Source organism: Neoarius graeffei, chromosome 2 (genome assembly GCF_027579695.1).
Source record: "Neoarius graeffei isolate fNeoGra1 chromosome 2, fNeoGra1.pri, whole genome shotgun sequence".
NCBI lineage: Eukaryota > Metazoa > Chordata > Actinopteri > Siluriformes > Ariidae > Neoarius > Neoarius graeffei.
This window is the reverse complement of record NC_083570.1, coordinates 121,187,758-121,197,625: the sequence shown is the minus strand read 5'-3', so window position 1 is coordinate 121,197,625 and position 9,868 is coordinate 121,187,758. Positions and strand designations below refer to the sequence as shown.

The following is a 9,868-nucleotide window of genomic DNA, read 5'->3' as shown; positions in this document are numbered from 1 at the left end:
GAGAGTTGCTGGAAATGGGCCTCTATACACCTATGGAGATATTGCACCAAAAACCAGACATTTGCAGCTAGAATAGTCATTTACCACATTAGCAATATATAGAGTGGATTTCTGATTAGTTTAAAGTGATCTTCATTGAAAAGAACAGTACTTTTCTTTCAAAAATAAGGACATTTCAAAGTGACCCCAAACTTTTGAATGGTAGTGTATCTTATGCCAAATTATTATGGCATGTTACCAAAAATAAAGAAAAAAATCAGAGTCCATGTCTTCAATTTACGAGTCTGAATGCAGTTAATGCACGAGTCCGAGTCATCAGTGCTTGAGTCCGAGTTACAAATCCTTAAAACTAGGGCAGGAGTCAGACTGGAGTCCGAGTCCTGGACTCGGGTACTACAAGCCTGTGAGGCACAGCGTCAGACAGCTTCAGATCTGTTTTGATTGTCATGGATGCTACCAGGGGAATTTTATTCTTCAGCTATCAACACTGTTTTAAAAGATAAATAGTAGAGGCCAACCAATACTTTTTTTTTTTTAATTACTGTACCAATACTGATTATTAGTAATCAAGGACACCGATATCGATATTTGAACCTGAAATTCATTTACCACAGATTTGATGTTTGTAGTTTGAAAGTTTACAAGAATTCAACCTAATAAACTTTGTTTGTTAATTTATCATTCAAATTATTTTAATGTTGTTTTTAAGGCTGAGCGAACTGCAAATAACTGCCTACCAATAACGCTCTGCTCATACACAGTTACTTTGCATTTTCGTCAACATGGCTCCATTTCTTTGTTCTCATTTGACTTGTCATGGAAACTTTATAATCAGTATTTAAAAAAAAAATAATTTGAATGATAATTACTGAATTCGTTTTTCACAAAATATCGTAATTTCTTAGTGTCTGCCTTCAGCTTCGGCAAATAATTAATTTGTTAGCGGCGAGCGAGCAATTAATTATTTGCTGAAGCTGAAGGCAGACACTAACAAATCACGATAATATAATATCAGCTTCGTCCAATAATTGCTTCTTATTAGAACTTTATTTAAAAAAAAAGCACTTTGAACAAAAACCATGCGAAAGTATACACGTACGCAGCGGCTTTGCTCTCCTATGATGAACTAAACTTCGTTGTATATTTGTGCAGTGACAATAAAGCCATTCTTCTTCTTCTACTGACGACAGTCGCCTTCTCAAAGTGCGGGTGGAAGAGTGAGGGAGTGAAATTATACGCCAGAGTGCACTGTGCTTTTTGTCAACTGCGTTGTTCAACCTCGACTTGCTCTCACCTTCCCTCTCACTGTGGCAGAGAATATCGGTGCTGCTTCACTCCTGCATTCTCACAAACACTGAAAAGTGCATTTGATTGGATTTACTCGACACGTCGTCCACATTTCTACCCATCTAACAGCGCTGTGGGTGGGACAGAGTGCCGGACTACAGGAGCGTTCGTTGGTTGTACTCCTCACATCATCCACATTTCAAGCAATCCGACTGCTGGGTTGCATCCGACATCACTCTGCCTCAGTAGATATGTGAGACCTGACGTGGTGGTCAGCTGAGCTCACTGTTCACAAAGCGTCACCATCACTGGGGCGCCTTACTAGTCATTAAAATTCCCTACGCTTGTGTTGTTTTGGGCTGCTTGAATCAAACAAACCATGAAACTGATAAAATTTCTTCCAGGTTCCTCATGAAGGGTGAAAGAGCAAAGGATTTGACCAAAAGATGATGAGAAAGGTGGCTCTCAAACCTCAAAGGCAGTGGAGTCGAAGAACGTTCGAGTTTGCAGCGATCACTTCGTGAAGGTTTGTAAATTCCTCCAATTTATTTTGTTTGAATTAAAAAAAAAAACACTTTTCTCACTATTTTCGGTTATTTCATGATGTTTTGAAGTTCAGGAGACGCTTCAGTCCTCAGATGTGTTTTTGTTTACTGTTTGATCGCCGTATTGTAAACGAACGCGTATGTTTTCACTTTATTTATCAGGCTGTCCGAGTGATCTTTACAGGGACGATGATGTAGACTGGGCTCCTACACTGAACTAGAGAGAAGATAATCGAGACGATCCACAGAAACACAAAAGCAGAGCTCATGAGTTAACAACACGAAACTACTTCCCCGGCCGTGCAGTTACAGCGAGCCGTGATCACTTCTCCGTCCTGTTTCACCAATCCCCAGGTCTTTAAAGGGGTTTCTGTAGATCTTTGTGAATGATTTAGCTGGAAGAGAAGAGCAGGAGGATTGGGAATTGAGCAGCTGTGGCTTGTTTACACCTGATACTAAAACTTGTAGCGTCCTAGCAACCATCACAAAGACGTGTACAAAAAGCCCAGAAACTCCTCCTTACCCGGGTAAAAACGATACAGGATTTATCTTGTAGTGTCCTGATCCCCAGATCTATAACCCAGACACATATAAAAACTTGTTCTCCTCCAGGCTCTTCCAGGTTTTCATCTGTGTGTCCGTGTAGAATGATGTCTGCAGCACCAGGGAGTCTGAGATGTCGGGGAACTCAATGGATGGATAATTTTCCAACTTGTAGGAAAAATCCTTCTTTACTAGCGTGTAAAGATCTAATCCCACTGCAAACTTTCTGAAGGGATCTTGACCGTGTATTAGCCTCTAAACTGTGAAAATAGTCGCAAACAGTTTCACTCACTCCTTACATAGTCCTTCCCACGCCATGTGGTACATAGGGCGGCGCCGATCTCCGTTTCTGTAGCCCTCGGCCTCTCACATAGCTAGGGTTACAGTGGGGGGCTCATCCTCTGGTAACCATGAGAGTTTGACTCCCCACTTGTATCTGTATTGCAGCGTGCCTTGCCAGATGGCGCCGTTTTTATGATGGTCTTTGGTACGACCCGACCGTGAGTAGAACTCACAATCTCCTGATCGAGAGGCAGACACACTAACCACTAGGCCACTAGCCAGTCACTCTTTACATAACCGCAGCTGAATTGGTTTGTCTGACCACCATTTCATTCACCAGAAGGAAACGCGCAAGCAAAAGTCATGTGACTGAATACAACCTATGATGCTGTGGGCAGGGCACTGGACCAGACTCCAGAAGTTTTTTTTTTTTCATCAAATATGCATATACATTAAATGCCGATTCTGATAATCGGAAAAAAAAAGAAGTTGAATATTGGCTCTGATTATCGGTCGACCCCTCCTAAGTAGTTTTTAAGTTTATTGTTGTTCTTTCTGAGAGTTTTCAGACCCTGCTTCAATCTGTCCTGGACCATACCGTTCATAAAACCTCACCATCATCAGCATGAGAGTCCAGCATGAGAGTCCAAAAGACTGATGTTACCGACATGTGTCAAGTTAAAACGCTGCAGTTTTAACTTGACACATGTCGGTAACATCAGTCTTTTAAAAGCTGGTTATGAGATAAAAGTACAGCCTCGATGATCGGCTTCGCCCCTTCAGCCACACGGCTCATCCGGGATCAGATTCGGATTGCTCCTGAATCCGAATGAACTCGAGTTTTCAAACACGCCTGAAATAAACTTCAGCTCTTCCTGTTTAACTGTTGTTAAGAGTCTCAGGCTGCCACTGCCGAGGAAGCGCAGTATAAAGAGTACGGGAAATAGTCCTGACTCAACTGGAAAAAAACAAAGTTAAAAACAAAAACTATAGAGATTCCAGCCACTGAGTCACAAGTGTGAAAAATAAGCAAACACACACACACACACACACATTAATCAACACTGTAGTAACACACACTAACAATTATTCTCTGAAGGTGAAGTGAACATCGGTGGATAATAACTGAGTTGAGGTTGAGATTATTATTCACCGATATTCACCGAGTCTGAGGCGGATAATTGTTTTAGCGTACACTACCGTTCAAAAGTTTGGGGTCACCCAGACAATTTTGTGTTTTCCATGAAAAGTCACACTTTTATTTACCACCATAAGTTGTAAAATGAATAGAAAATATAGTCAAGACATTTTTCTGGCCATTTTGAGCATTTAATCGACCCCACAAATGTGATGCTCCAGAAACTCAATCTGCTCACAGGAAGGTCAGTTTTATAGCTTCTCTAAAGAGCTCAACTGTTTTCAGCTGTGCTAACATGATTGTACAAGGGTTTTCTAATCATCCATTAGCCTTCTGAGGCAATGAGCAAACACATTGTACCATTAGAACACTGGAGTGAGAGTTGCTGGAAATGGGCCTCTATACACCTATGGAGATATTGCACCAAAAACCAGACATTTGCAGCTAGAATAGTCATTTACCACATTAGCAATGTATAGAGTGGATTTCTGATTAGTTTAAAGTGATCTTCATTGAAAAGAACAGTGCTTTTCTTTCAAAAATAAGGACATTTCAAAGTGACCCCAAACTTTTGAACGGTAGCGTAAATACACAGGTGATTATTTTTTAAAGATGAATTAAAAATCATTTATTTCAATCTTCAAAATCTTCATGTAAGTGTAATAAGTTTGCGGCGCAGACTCGTGTCACTGATCTACACCGAGTCACATAAAATACTTTGTTTTGAAATCAATAAAATAAATCACAATCCCACCTCCCTTTGAATAGTTTTAGACCAAACTTCAGAGCATCTTTAGTGCTTTAAGGAACAGCATTTTCTCTCATCATCTGTAATTCTTCCGCACTTACGGTGACGAAGCGATCAGAGCCATTTTGCCGAGTCGCTCAAGGTGATTATTGAGAAATAGTCCGAATCTCTCAACCAATCAGCACACACAGTTTCCTATAAATCACCTGCATATTTATACTAACGCAAATGAACCCGACTCACGAGTCTTAGAACAGCAAATATACCAACATTCACAGAACACGGCCTTGGCCTTTGTGGATTAGTCAAGTAACTAAACTACTGAATTATGCCGCTTTTCCACTACAAACGCGGCTGAGCCGTGCCGTGCCGAGTCGAGCTGAGTCGGGCTGAGCGGGGCTGTTGGAGTTGCATTTCGACTACAACCGCGCTGAACCGTGCTGGCTGGAAGTGGGTGGACACATTGGGTGGAGTTAGCGAAAGTGGGTGGACGTCACGTGATGTCGTTAAGCAGCGCAAACAGTGACATCAGTGACAGTGGCGGAACAAGTCAGAGCCGGGCCGGGGGTGGGGCAAATGACCGGGCACTTTATTAAAGCTTATCATAACATCATTTTAGGCTACAAAATGTCCGCAACTGCGGTGTTTACCAATTTCAACACTACCGGGTGCAACTATGTTATTTAGTACATCAAGTCCTTCAAACGAACATGTAACTCAGAAACAAAAAACATTAGGATACTGTACATGGCTCATAATAAAACATCAATAGCCTATACTGCGCACATTATTTGAAGGGCATACGAATGAGCGCTCAGAGGTTGCAACGCTGACAGGAAGAGTCAGAAATAAAAGGAGGGCGGTGCAAACCTCACTGAATGCACTGTGTTTACCAATTTCAACACTACGGGGTGCAACTATGTTAGTTTGTACATTAAGTCCTTCAAACGAACATGTAACTCAGAAACAAAAAAAAACATTAGGTGACATACTGTACATGGCTCATAATAAAACATCAATAGCCCACTGCGCGCATTATTTGAAGGGCATACGGCGAGCCTTGCGCTCCGCGAACTCGTCCACGATGCTCTGGTCACTGATTCAGTGATCTTCTAAGCGGTAGTCTCACGACCCGAATAGTAAACAATAAACATGGAGGACATGGAGTCGTTAGTGTTGCTGGTCTTGGTGCTGTGGCTTGTTGTCACCGACAACGCGGACAGATACTGGCAAGAGCGTATAGATGAGGCGAGGCGCATAAGGCTTCAGAAATTCTCGTAATTCATAATTATTATTCTTCCGGGTTTGCGGTGTTTACAGATCCCAGCGCGCTCGCGGGGCGTGTGTGGGCATGTGAGGACACGCCTCCTCACCAATCAGTGCACAGGGGAGTGTCTGCTCACGCCCCCAACCTCAGTCGGCACGGTTTGGCTCGCTTCAGCCCCACTCCAAAACGGTGCGAGTTTTAGGGGCTAAGCAGGGCTGAAACGAGCTGAGTCGTGCTGGTTTTTGGTAGTCGAAACGCGAGCCGTGTCGGGCTGAAGTGAGCTGAAAAAGGGTAGTGGAAAAGGGCCATTAGTCGGATTACAGAGTTCGCTGGAATTCTGAGTTCGTCAGATTATCTAGTTACCTGGATTACTGAGCGAGCTGGATTGGATCGCTGACATCATCCTGGATTTATTCGTTCTCTGACGCTATTGTCAGACTTGTCATGAAGAGAAGGTAAACTCAGGAACAGATTATTCACCATAAACCAGATTAAGATTTAGAAGCATCGCACATCCATGAGCCTGTAACATTCAGTTACGAGCCTGGGAATTATCTAAAGTTTTGGTTAAAGTGACACAGGTGTGTCGATGTGCCGGTTCAGGAATCATTTAATCCCCTCCCCTTTCTGAATCGCTTGAGCTGATACCCTTCTTCATAGCTGGTATGCAGCATCTTGTTTCAATACATTTTATTTCCTAATGCAGGGCGTCCTAACCACATGTTAGTCAGTTTACAAACCGCTCGCTCAGCAGCCAGTTCGGAAAAGTCACGTGAGGTCAGAGGTCACGACTGCAGAGCCACAGCAGATTGAACAAAGACTCCTAAATTGAGACAAAAAAAACGATGATTTTAAGGAAGTATCTGACACTGTCAGAGGTAAAGCTGAGTAAATATTCTTGGGTTTCAGTCACGTGACTTTTCTTAGCGATTTCACTTCCAGTAAAACAGCTGGTGGTCGAGTAAACCAAAATGGCTGCCATAGCGCAAACAACTAGCGATAACTTATCAGAGTACGCTTGTAATCTAGAAGCCACTGCTGGCTTTAGATATATTCAGAAGCTTACTGTGTGCAATGGAATCGACGCCTACAGTCTGGGAAAGAAGGATTTGTCATACGATCTCGAAAACTACCCTTCAGTCGAGTTCCCCGACATCTCGAACTATCTGGTGTTGCAGACGTCCTTCTACACCACAAAACAGATGAAAGCGTGAAAGAGTCTGGAGGCTTACAATGTTTTTTTGTATGTGGCTGGGTAAAGGACCTCGGGATCAAGTCGCTGCCCAATGAATCCTGGATTGTTTTTGCCCGTGGAAGTGGTTGAGTTTTTTTAAGCTTTTCGTTCACGTCTTTACAACGAAGCGCTGCAAGCTGAAGTGTAAACAAACAACAGTTGGCTTGATTCTCACTTGTGTTGGCTCTTATCTCTCAGCTAAAGCATTCACAAAGATCATCAGAAACGCCTTTAAAGACCTGGATCTGAGTTAAACAAGACGGAGAAGTGATCACGGCACATTGTAACTGTACGGCTGGGGAGGAATTTTGTCGCGACCTTCATGCGTATGGACTTTGTGAGGAGTAAACAAAGAAACAGCTGGGGACTTTAGCGCTTCATGACTAAAAAAGTACTGTAAAATAACGACACATAGCAAGAAAAGTACTTGGAAAACACTGAGAGGGAAATACAAACCTTTCACCAAGTGATCACTGCAAACTCCAGCATGCTTCGACTCGGCTCCCTTCGATTTCACTGAGTGGTTCGAAAGCCACCTTTCTCCACGTCTTTTTGTGAAATCCTGTGTTCGTTCACCCTTTTTTATTAGTTCACGAGGAACCCTGAAGAAACTTTTATCAGTTTCACAGTTTGATCGATTCAAACAACCTAAAACAATGCAAGCGTAAGGCATTTTTCATGCGAGCAATGGACCTTCTCCATACAAATGCTTTGTCAACTGAGCTTTGATAGACCACCAGATAAAGTTTTGAATAACTAATGAGGCAGATGTGACGTCATGTAAAACCCAAGAACTGCTGGCCAGCTTTCTCAATGGAGGGCTGAAAAGGGAACTAGATAGAACTCGACGCCAATGGGGTCGATGGGGATGCCTCTGCCCAGTAGACTACACGCCTTATTAAGTTGTGATTTGGGGATGGACATTTGGCCTCACAGTAATCTTGACCTGGTGAAATTACTTGTAATTGCCTTGGAGAAATTGTGTTCACAAGGTTTTCGGACAGACATTTGACCTCACAGTGACCTTGACCTTAAACCTTTTGATCTCAAAATCTAATCAGTTCATGTTTGTCTCCAAATGCACAAATGGTGAAAGTTTGGTGAAATTCCTTTCATTAGTCTTTGAGATATCGTATTCACAAGGTTTCGGGACGGACGCATGGATGGATGGACGGACAACCCGAAAACATAATGCCTCCTGCACCTTATGGTGGTGGAGGCATAAAAACAAACGTGGCATCTGATGCCAACTTTGCCCAGATGCTGCTGGACAGGTGAGTGACAAAAGAGTTTGAGAAACATCATGAAAACTTCTCATCTCATCTCCTGTAGCCGCTTTATCCTGTTCTACAGGGTCGCAGGCTAGCTGGAGCCTATCCCAGCTGACTACGGGCGAAAGGCGGGGTACACCCTGGACAAGTCGCCAGGTCATCACAGGGCTGACACATAGACACAGACAACCATTCACACTCACATTCACACCTACGCTCAATTTAGAGTCACCAGTTAACCTAACCTGCATGTCTTTGGACTGTGGGGGAAACCGGAGCACCCGGAGGAAACCCACGCGGACACGGGGAGAACATGCAAACTCCGCACAGAAAGGCCCTCGCTGGCCACGGGGCTCGAACCCGGACCTTCTTGCTGTGAGGCGACAGCGCTAACCACTACACCACCATGCTGCCCCTCATGAAAACTTGAACTTTTCAATAAAAGATAAAATATTAAACAGCGCTCGCTTCTGTGCCACAGGTTCCGGCATGTTTCTTGTGACCTCACTCATTATAATATTATAATGAGGATAGGTACGGAAATGGCCGAAGCTTAAGTGTAAACATTAGCGCGCTGTGTTTTTCCAGCTCATTCTCCTTCACAGGCACGAGGCAGTGGGCAATACAGCGTGTGATTCAAGTACCTCGGGGTAATTTGAGCTCCACAGGGTGCTATTCATCTTTAATACATCGACCTGGGCCACGTTAACATTTGCGTTCGTCTAAATTAAAAAGTGCACATGATTTAAACAAGCAGCTACTGACTGTATGTAGAGTTCATGACTCAGAATAGATGTTTTAATTGAAGTGTTTTGCCATTGCGAGGGTCTCATTCATTATCTCTAGCCGCTTTATCCTTCTACAGGGTCGCAGGCAAGCTGGAGCCTATCCCAGCTGACTACGGGCGAAAGGCGGGGTACACCCTGGACAAGTCGCCAGGTCATCACAGGGCTGACACATAGACACAAACAACCATTCACACTCACACCTACGGTCAATTTAGAGTCACCAGTTAACCTAACCTGCATGTCTTTGGACTGTGGGGGAAACCAGAGCACCCGGAGGAAACCCACGCGGACACGGGGAGAACATGCAAACTCCACACAGAAAGGCCCTCGCCGGCCCCGGGGCTCGAACCCAGGACCTGTCGCTGTGAGGCGACAGCGCTAACCACTACACCACCGTGCCGCCCATTGCGAGGGTGATTCTATATATTTACTTTTTTTTGGGGGGGTATTCAAAATAGAGAGTGAACTGTATCTTCCTGGTCAGAGTCGTATTAAATTAAACTGAGAAACTGAAAGAGCTAATTGAGCGTGAATAAAGGAGTTAAATCCTGAGTTCCTGACTCTCGTTCATCATCCCACAGCCACATTAAACTAAACTACACATCTTACCACAGTTTTGACTACAAAAGAAAAAAATTGTACATATCGTACAAATTGCATTAACCCATCGCTGACGAGCTGATCAGAGATCTAAGTTCTGATACGTCTCGAGAGCGTGCAGCGTTCTCTCACTCCTCAACCCTGCTACACTTATCCATTTCTCAG

General features: G+C 43.6%; 1 protein-coding gene across 1 annotated transcript in view; it reads right to left on the bottom strand.

Moving 5' to 3' along the window:
- Window positions 1-8,565: 8,565 nt before the first annotated feature.
- The window catches only part of nrm (nurim), a 17,205-nt gene continuing 15,902 nt past the window's right edge, over window positions 8,566-9,868 (bottom strand). Inside the window, exon 4 of the mRNA XM_060915487.1 lies at window positions 8,566-9,868. This exon is cut by the window's right edge and continues 794 nt beyond it. The gene's annotated coding sequence lies outside the window, so the exon portion shown is untranslated.